This window comes from Thunnus thynnus, chromosome 19 (genome assembly GCF_963924715.1).
Source record: "Thunnus thynnus chromosome 19, fThuThy2.1, whole genome shotgun sequence".
NCBI classification, from domain to species: domain Eukaryota; kingdom Metazoa; phylum Chordata; class Actinopteri; order Scombriformes; family Scombridae; genus Thunnus; species Thunnus thynnus.
In genome coordinates, this window is record NC_089535.1 from 16,638,698 (window position 1) to 16,649,902 (window position 11,205).

Sequence of the window (11,205 nt, forward strand, 5' to 3'; positions counted from 1 at the left end):
GGACAGGACACATCATAACTGGAGTTTATAATATAGAAATGTTATATCATAGTGGTCTATTTGTGCTATTAGGAAACGTGGGAGCGGAGCTGTCCGTGGTCCTGAAACTCAGTCCATCCTGAACTAACTTTCAGCACCGTGGACAGCTCCACTCGCTCATTGATCACCACCAACCCTTTAATAAAACAATCTCTCTGCACAGGATCGCAATGCGCACTTACTCCTGATAGGCTGGATACACGTACCACGTGACACCTCCCACCGTCTTGAGGCGGAAGCCTCGTCTTCTCTCTCTGTGTGTAGAGTCCAATGAATGAAGGCAGCCCACATCAATTCAAGCCACATATCGCCAACAGGATAGACGCGCTCATCATATCCAGGCAGTCTCTGAGCCGTGTCAGTATGCTCCGGGACACGGTCACAGGACGCACTGCTGGAGAGGTTTTAAGAGTCATTTAAGCGCGAATTGTCATCTTTCTGGTAGCTATTACCTTGATGCATACATCCCAGTTATGTCGTTATTTTCCAGTCATCTTCCACCCATATCAGCCTGTATTTTTCCCACATGTACTGTGTGTGATGAGTTCCCCCGTGCCTTTGTTTGCCAGTAATTTAGTTAAAGGAACTATACAATAAAAATTATCTATCTATCTATCTATCTTCTATCTATCTATCTATCTATCTATCTATCTTTCTATCTATCTGTCTGTCTGTCTATCTATAGAATAAACTCATACTGACAATAATTGTTCCATTACAGAAGATCAAGATCAAAAATGATTGCAAAACAGTTCATATTCTAAAATGTTCATTAAAAATGTTATTATGTAAAATCAGTTTACCACTTTTGATATCTTTCAGAATTCTAAAAACTTGGAGCTGGATTAATCTTGTTTGATAGTCAGTATTACTGCTGCTGCTGCTGAGCCTTTAAAAATTGCATTCATAAGTCAAATTTCTCACATAAACTTTATTCAATCTGGTAAATCCCATTGAAATTGACCTCACATATTTAGAGGATACCCAACTTCATGTGGAAAATAATACATGATACTGAAGAACAATAACATACATCAGTGTACATCAGAGTATGGGAAAAGTAGAAAGGTATAAAAACATTAAAAAATTATGCCCTCAAACATGCTCAGGGGGAGCTGTGATGATCGTCAAAGCTTCTCATGAAGTCCCATGAGACTCTTAAAGGCAGGTTGTTCCATCCAAGTAATTTTTTCTCATCGGAGATTTATGATCAAAGTGCAGTTATTGGTAGAAGTGCATTCATACTGGTCATACACACACAATAATATTTTCTGAGGTTCAAGTTGATGCTCCCCCTAGTGGTAAAAAGGACTGAGGGGACCACTAACCTGGTGTCCTTTAGAAGGGACAAGTGAAAACAAACATCTAAAGGAAAACATCAGGAGGAGGGAGGAGACAACTTGTTATTCATAAATTTACAATCTGTCATTTTGGTATATCTAGTCTGTTTTCAGGATAGAATACCCATTTCATCAAGTTAAGTCAAGTTTATTTGTAGAGCACAGTATCATATAGAGTGATAAAAATGTAAAAAAAAAAAAAAGTAAAAAAACAAACAAAAACAAAACAAAACTGTAAAATTATGTTTATATTCGTATATTGGTTGTTGTCATTGGTTCAAGTGTGGTTTCTATCCTGCAGAAGGCAGTATGTACAGAAACAGACTTTCAGGTTTATGAATAAATACGTAGTTTGCATCAGAGCTGTGAGTGTGCAGCTCTCTCTGCTCTCCTTCTGATGTGTCTTGAAAGGGAAACATAATGCTGTCTCACACAATTACAGAGTCAGCACCACTTTACTCCCCACCTCCATGTGTTTACCTACTGGACTGTGTTTTGATCGTACTGACAAGTAGGTAGAAAAATGTGAAATGAGGGAAGTAGCAAAGCGAGCAGCCTGCTTAGTTGACAGAAACAGCCACTCAGGTGCTCAGGAGACATTTTCCTTTGGGTGAAGGTGGTGGTCCATTATAACCACAAACACTTAGAACACCCTTGATGTCATGAATGAGGACAGACAGGTGGAGGACCCAGATGCAGACACAGGGCAGCATGGGTTGGAGGAAAAAAGGCTTTAAAAAATCAAAACTCAAAAACAGGCTTACATGTCCAAAAAGCTGGCTGGTCAAAAACAGACAGACGGTGACTGAGACCCCTAAATGTAATACGGAGCGAATGAGGGCATAGGGAAAACACTGAGAGCAGAGCAGGGCTAATGCAGGGCAGGTGTGGCGATCAAAGTAGGCTGGGGAAGGAGTACAGGAACACAGAAGGGAAACACAGCGCAAACAGGCAGCAAAAACCCAGAAAACACAACAAAACCAGACAGGACTGCAACAGGACCTTGACAATCTTGATAGCTCCATCCCGAGAGTTGTGACCATTCTTTACCATCCTTCTTACTGTGAGTCTCTAGTATAAAAAAGCCTGTTTTACATGACACTTAAACATGAATCACATTGCTTGAAGTCTTATCATCCATAGTGTACAGTATGGTTTCCTTGCACTCTTGCATCTGCACCTCAGATGCACTGTGGCTCTGAAAGTTATTAATATGTCTTTTCAGCAATGTCACCACAACATTTCTTATTAGAAGAAACTTTAGTTGTTCGAAGAGCATTGATCGCTTTTAAATTCCCATGATGGTAAGGGGAGAAATTGCTTTTGTTAGGTTACTGTTATGCACAGAGGTTTCATTTTGCTTCAGAACTTGTTTTTTATAACTTCAAGGTCCCAGATGATCGAAACCACAGATGAGACTGTGGATGAGGGGGTCAAAACCACGATTGAAATTAAGAATGTAAATCATGCTAAAATGCTAAATGATGGTTTTGTCTTACACAATAAATGAGAGGACAGCAAAGCATATTGTCAACTGAGTCTCTGTTTAAGCAGGATGGTGAATAATTAATTGAACAGTTTAAATGATATGCGTTCATATGACTTTTGAGATCAACATTTCTCACTGGTCCTTTGACATCTGTCCACATCCTTGTCTTCCTAATAAAGAGAAAAGCAGCAGATATCACACTGATTTTCTTCCTCCTCTTTTGTGAATACATTTTCTGTATGGCTGTCAGGTGATCACTGGACCCTTAAATGATCATCAGTGCTATAAGATTGAACAACATGAGGCTTAATGAGGTGGCTGATGATGTCAAGAAACATCTGCAGCAAATTACAGCTGTGCGTTGTCTAAATGCTGTCCATTCGACCATCTATCTGTGTACTTTTACAGCACTTTAAAGCACTTCCAGTTGTTTTTGCTTAACTCTGTCAACAGCTGTTCTTCAGCCACATTGTTTTTCACTGCATCTGCTTTATGATCTGTACAGTTTACTGCCTCTGCCAATAGACTTGGATGGTTGTTTTGTTTTTGGTCCATTCTGGTGGTTGTGGAAGTGATTGAGTCCTCTTTAAAAACAACAAATATAACTCCTGAATGAATATATGTGCCACTCAACAGGTATGGGAGCAACTCTGTTGATGATGTTGAATATTAGGAGGAAAGCATAAATTTGTTATTTTTAAATTAAATGAAATTTTTATCTTAGTTGTTACCTAAAGACCGATTTTTATCTCTTATGTTTTGGTTTAAATTTTTTCTGACTGGTGAGATTGACCTCTTGACCTAAAAGACAAATACAGACACCATCTTGACTGCTGTTGTCAGCAGTGAGGGATCGTAACTCAAATACTGCACTTATGTACAACTCTGAGGTACTTGTTCTTTACTTGAGTATTTCCATTCTAATGATGGAATAAGAATGGAAATAGATATAGTTTTATTCCACTACATTTGCTTGATAACTATATTTACTAGTTATTTTTCAGATTAAGATTTTACATGAACAAAATAAGCTTATAAAATGCAATGTGTTGTTAAAGATTAAGTCAGTGGTGCCCAACCTTTTTGGCGTGACTCCTACAATAAAGCATTATCTAGTTGGGACTTCTTGTCACATTCCAGACGTCTCTGAGTAGTTGTTATTGTAGCAGCTCCACCAGAGGTGATTTCCTCTCTAAACTTCTCAGATGATTTTATCCAGATAACTGTTTAAAGCCCAGAACATAACAAAAGCAAAAACTGAAAGTGAAAAGTCCAAAAAATGAAAACAAAATTTGTTTTACAGAACTTAGTTTATTCTTCTTTCCTCTTTCATTAATCATCTCACAACCCCTTAGACTTATCTTGGGACCCTGTGGAGGGGGGCGACCCCTAGGTTGGGAACCATGAACTAAAGTAAAGTACATTTTGCTTTTAATACTTCTATACTTTTACTTAGTAGGATTTTGAATACAGGACTTTTCATTGTAACAGAGTATTATTATACTGTTGTTTTGACACTTTTACTCACATGTGAATACTTCAGGTTGTCAGACAACACAGCAGCCAACATTCATGGTCATGTGTGATGCCCATAAGTAGTGAAACTCCTTGAAAACAAATATCTGTGGCTGCCTTTTTGTTTTCTAATCGATGATTTTAGAAAGGCCTCAACTTCATGACCTGTGCTTCATCTACTGAGGGTCTTAAGAAGCTAGGAAAACTTTCTGCTCACAGATACTGTAGATCTTTTTTTGAATCTATTGACTACAGTCAAAACTTTAATGGTCACATAGTTGTTTGACAGTTTGAAAATTCTATAGCCAAATATTCACACCATGTACTCACAAAATAAATTATTAAAACACAGGAAAAGCACCTGAAAATGTTGAACTTTCGTTCTGCTGAAGTTCATGTCATAGCAGAAACTTATTGTTTATTTAGTGTTCTCAGTGTTGTGTGGTTCAGTACACTAATAGGGCTTTTTTGTTTTGTTATTATGTTTGTTTATGGCTGTTAAAAGGCTATCCACATAGCTATATTGCTATATATATAGCTATATTATATATAATCATTATATTTCTGTAAGCCTATAAGGATTTCATATCTGAACATCAGTAGGGATGAGCAGTTAAGGGATTTCTATACCTCAGTATTTATTTGCGTAACTTTTGTCACAAAAATACCTTGAAGGGAAAACTAGAATTTTGTTTGGGACTGTTATCTGGGTGTAAGTTATCTGAGGATATAATATAATATTAAAGTTTGTAAATATCTTTGCAGGCTTCCTTGCAGCTCAGTTGCTCTAGCAACACTGAACTTCTTTTTTTAATGTTTGCTCAACTTTAAAAAAAAATAGAGATAATGATTTACATAAAAACAAATTTCAAGTGGAATCAACATGATTCAGATCATCTAACTTAAACTAATTTTAAAAGACAAGACAAACCATTTTACAATTGTTAGACAAACTATTCATTTGAACTGTAATAGACAATTTCCTTATTTTATATATGACCACATGTAGGAGTGTGTTGTTTTCACATTATTATACTTTTAAGATTCAGTGTTTTGACTGAGGAAAACTGGAAGAACCAGAGTTTCTTGCATTGATGACTAATTCACTACCTGAGTAAGTCTACTTTATGCACTCACAATGGGGAGAAGCTCCCCAGATCATGCACAACAAACCATGGTCTAACCAATGCTCTAATGCTCTCACAGTAAATACAACATGACAACAATTGTGAGTCTCTTGCTGGGAGGTTTCCCCTCATGCCTATGTTGATGCCACAAAATAAACTTAAAACTTAAAACTTAAACTTTATCCATTCCTAAATCTATTAAGAAAAAAAATATTTGGTCAAACTCAAAACTTTAAAATCTTAAACTACAAACATAATAATTTCAGGCTTCTCCCAAGTTTCACCAAAAATCCAATGTGACTCGCCTCTGTTTGTGCTGGAAATTAATTGAACATGATTTATTTAGCTGAGAGTCATATGGACATCGGATACCTGACTTGAGTGGGAAACTTGCCCTCCAGCAGCATTCTGCACCTGTTTTCACTCCAATTCTTCCTCTAATGTCTCTGATACCTGAATCCAGAGGGCTTTTAGTCGCGTCACACCTGACAGAAGAGCCATTTGTGTTGAGCTGGAGATTTACTGGCAATCTGGTTTAAGTGCCACGCTCAAGGGCATGATGGCACGATATACAACGTGGGATTTTGACTCTCAAGTTTCAAGTTTATTTCCATGAGCCCACTGATATATTACTGCTGTGCTGGTTCATTTGTAAATATATCATTGGGAATGGGCAGCAAGCCTGCATACATGGGCAGGGATATGCAGCCCAACAGGTCAGTCTGTCTTGTTACGTCATACACAAGTGCTTTATGGCCAGAAGACTCTGAGGATGAATGTATCTTATAAAGTGAGACGTGTGTTTTCTGTCTGTTCACAGTGTGAGACTGCTACTCCACAAAAACATATTTGATATTTATAACATTTATTTTTATGAGCATCAATACTTTAAATGAATTCTTTTATGAAACTTGTTTTTCCTACAGTTGTTGCACCTTGTTTCCTTTCACTGGAGATTAGAAAATTGATCCGTTATGACTGGCACTTTGAGGACAGCTTTGAGAAGCTCTGCATGTGGAAGCTTTGTCTGTGTGTGTCTGTGTGTGTGTGTGTGTGTGTGTGTGTGTGTGTGTGTGTGTGTGTGTTTGTGTGTGTGTGTGTGTGTGTGTGTGTATGTGTGTGAGAGAGAGAGAGAGAGAGAGTCATTTTGGAAAGGTACAAATTATGGTTACATAAGCGTCTGTTACTGACATACATTCATACTCTTTGAACACTGGTTTGGTTTACTCCAAAGTCTGATATTTGTTACCTTTCCTTCCACTTTGAGCTCTTCTATTAGCCCATCACATCATCCAGTTACAGATGAAACTGCTTTTTCAACACACTTTAACAGACTCTTGCAGCTGGATGCAGTTGGGTCAAATAAGACGTCTGTCCCCAACATCTGTCAAGAGTTGGATAAAACCCAGAATGTTAAAGTAAGCTTTTCCAGGCTTGTTATCATGTGGGTAATTCCTCTTCAGTGGTTATGTTTAGCTATGAGCTTTATATTAAGAGATAGGTTCACACCTCGTGTCTCATAACAATACTGACATGACTATATGTAATTTCAAAGAGCAGTTGGTTACTAAAATCATTTTTTCTGAATTCCAAACTTATATGAGGCTTTGGTTATATGATTTGGTAACATCTCAATAAGGAGAAAGGAATTTTATGTTATAGTCTAACAGAGATCAGATAGAGTTTACTGCACTTCATGTGAAACTGCTCAAGACTGATTATAAAACAGAACTCTGGATTGAAAATGAATTACATTTCGATCAATGTTTTCAGCTCTAGAGAGATTCAGATGCAGATAACTAATCAGGTTTTTAGTGAGCAACAGGGCTCGGGTATGATCCACTTAAAAAAAAAAAGTTAATCAGCCATTTTGACTTGTCCTGGTGGACCTTTTGAAAACACACAGTTTAGTTTCTAAGAGCTAAAAAGTGAACTTCGAGAAGAATTCTGAAATAAGATTGTCTTGTCCATATAAGTGTAATGGAAGAGTTGATACAGAAGTCATGATTTGTTGAATCCACATGGCTTTCATCTTATCTTAACTAAATCTACATTTGAAAAATCTTTCAAATTAAACAGAACTTGAGTCCTGTCAAGCTGGAAACACTTAGTGTTTTTGTAAATGTTCAGCAGAGTTAGAGGAGAAGTTGTGAGGGAAACAGTTGGTACAAGTCACCCTACCTTGACTGGAGTTCACACTCACATAATGAGAATATAGTGAGTGTGTGCCTGAACCTGAAAAGCTCCTTGTAAAGTGAACCTGTGAGTCATTCATTATTCATCGTGATCAAGCGTTACCATGACTCTATGTCTACTTGGGAGGACCTTACGAGTTTGGCACGACTTCTTCAGTGTCTGTTTCTGCTGCCAAGTGTTTCTCTGATGGGCTGAAACAAAGAGTCCAGCCTCTGAGAAACATGCAGTGTTTGATGAGAGACACATGCTGAGAATATCAACTGTGCTACTGCCACCTCATGGCAAATTTTAAGTCAATGCAACAGACTCTGAGAGTGTTTTTTGGATGATAATGTGCTTTACTGACTAGTCACAGAAACAACTTTGGTGCATTAGTGTTGACTAGAAAAGTACTGACTAACCTTATTTATTGTCACATCCAAAAAAAATTCATTTCATCAAAGAAAATTTCATTTTGTTACACAAATTTTCACTTTTAGACAAAGTCTCAGCTTCCTTATCAACCTGTTTGAGATCATCATTCATGCAGAACTTTGTCTAGACTTGACTGAATACTCTTACTAACACTGAAACAGCATAATAAAGAAGTCAATTCATGTTGATATATAGAAAATATTGCTTTGTTACCAAAAGATAAAAATGACAAATCCAAGATTGACACTTTTCCAAGGTGTTGTTAACTTTTACTACATTTTATTTAACTGTGTTGGACATAAATATATATATATATTAAAATAAAAAGTTTGCAGAAATGGTGTTTAACACAAGACTTAATAAATGCTGGGATAACAATAAATGTCATTATGATAATTGTAATGGAAAAATAAATAACAGCTCCCATGAAAATGCTGAGGTGACATTTAGCATTTGTCTGTCTGTCTAAAAGAAAGTTTTGAAACAGTTTAGCAGGCTGACTTTATTAAAGTCATAGTCAGTGATTATTGTTGCACTTCCATTAAGCTAGGGGACTCTCAAGAGAGAGCCTCAAGTCTTGAGTTTACAGCCATTCAAGCCTCTGTGAGGCTGTGCTAAATGCTAACGGCAGGATGCTAACATGCTGATGTTTAGCAGGGACAATGTTTTCCATGGTTGCCCAACTGGTCAAAGCAGATGGCTGCCCACCTAGAGCTGGGTTCTGCTTGAGGTTTCTACCCGTTAAAGGGGGGTTTTTCCTTACCACTGCCACCAAGTGCTTGCTCATGGGGAAATGTTGGGTCTCTGTAAATTAAAGAGTATGGTCTAGACCTGCTCTATGTGAAAAGTGCCCTGAGATGACTTTTGTTGTGATTTGACGCTATATGAATAAAAAATGATTGACTGATTGATTGCCATCTTAGTTTAGGCATGCCAAAATTTGGTAAACACAAAGTTCATCTGAGGCTGATGGGAATGTCATGAGTTTTACATCTGCTCATGAACTTAAAGCAGCTGTAATCAATATTTTTCATAATAACTAGTATTATTTAATAATAACTAGCTGGTGAACATAGTGGAGCATTTAGCAGCTAAAGAGCCAGATATTTCCCTCAAGAGTTGATAGAGTCAAAAAACAGCTAAAAGAGAGTGAATATTGGACTTACATTCACCAGGTGGACAGAAACAGCTGGATGTGTAAATAAGCAACTGTTAGCTAACAAGTTCGACATATTGATGATGATATGACAGTGTTGTGTTCATGACTTATTTCCCCCTTGACCCCCAAGAGGCCAAAATAAAAGTTAATGCAGGTTTAAATATTAGACCTGATGGCACATTTCACTAAAACCCACCAGTGTAAACCTCATGGTGGTGCTAGATGAAAAGGCTGGTGATCACCAAAGTCAGTAGGTTTCATTATCTGGGGACCGGAGAATGGTTTATCTGGGGTCTTGCAGACTTACAGGACACACAGCCCTGACCCTTAACCCTAAACCTAACCATCCCCCTCCTAAACCAAGTGGGTGTATCATGTAGTAAAGTGGGTGTGTTGTGTAGATACTGGAGTCCGCGGAGTCCTACTTGGGGGACCCTGAATGTTTGTATGAAATTTAATGGCAACCCATCTGGACCAAAGTGTTGGACCAAACAACTGACAAACTGACCTTACCATCCCTAGAGTCACGCTGCTAACATGACTTCTAACTTTTAGTCCCTACGGTCAACCTTCAAAAACGCTGCATCCTACAATTCCCCACTGAGACCGTCTTTTCTTTAGACGCTTTCCTGCTTGGTAAACACTCATATCTTTCAATCTCCACCTCTACAGTTTGTGACGCAGGTTTTCTCTTGTAAATTTGTAGTGTCCAACCCTGAGTTTTTTCTCAGACTGCCTGCCCATTTGGAGCTGGGTGTGGTCTGCAGAGATATATACTTGTTAGATAGGGCTGTAGTCAAGAAAGCTCACGTAAATTGAGTCCTAGACAAGTCTAAGCAGTACAAGTCACAATAAAAAAAAAGTGCCAATTTTGTCTGAGAAAAATCATATTTCTTTTAATATTGTTTTAAAAATCATATTTCTAAAATCATATTATAAATAAAATGCTATTGCACATTGTTGCAAGCTAACCTTGAAAGTTTGAGGGGTTTTGTATTCAGGCTGTAGCTACCACTGACAATAGGAAGGTTATATTCTTGGGTTCATGTTCTACACTTGCACGCACATTACACATGGTCTTTTTACACTGATTATGATAATAATTAGACTCAACAGCTTAAACTTTGACTTTTCTCTGTCATTTCTTAGTAAATTGATTTTTTTTAAATGCCTTATGTTTACATGGAAGAAATAAAAACAGACTTTTTTGATGATCTGATACAAAAACAATAAAGCTCAGCTTAGATAAGATTTTTTAAGCATTGAATTTAAAGTGTCCTGAATCATTTTGCAACATCAGAAGGCTCCATAATATTAAACATTGGCAGTGATACAAACGTACAGGCCAGTCCCCACTAAGGAGGGATTTTTCACTGAAAAGCTGACTGTTTATTGTTTACCTCAGTTCTCAGGTCAGTGTCACACATCCATGGTATAAATTTAAAATAAGCTGTAGCTGTTGTGCAACAGCATATAATTGCTTTTTACTTCAAATTCTCATTTGAATAGCAGGAATGTGTCATTAATCTCCACAGTTCTTACTGTGTTATTACTGGGTTACCACAATGTAAGGCAGTCCACCTTTTGATCCGCACACTGGAGCACTGTGATGGACAGGTGGCCGGAGCTGCGGTCGCTGGTTTACAGGGAGCATTAAAGAGACGAACACACACAACTCTGTGTTTTGCTCACAGTGGGTGGTCTAACAAATAGACTCCCAGCTGCTCAAAATAACTTCCATCCAACAATAAAGTTGATAATGTTCAGCTGATTCGCAGTTGAACAGCTGGTCTTTGTTTACATTGTTGTTACTGAGGAGATCTTTGTTAAATGTGCAATGTAAGGAGTTTGGCACCACTGGTGTCATTTTGGCCTGCATTAACTGGCTGAATCTGCTTCGTCTAGGGACAGTTCTGTTTTTGAAAA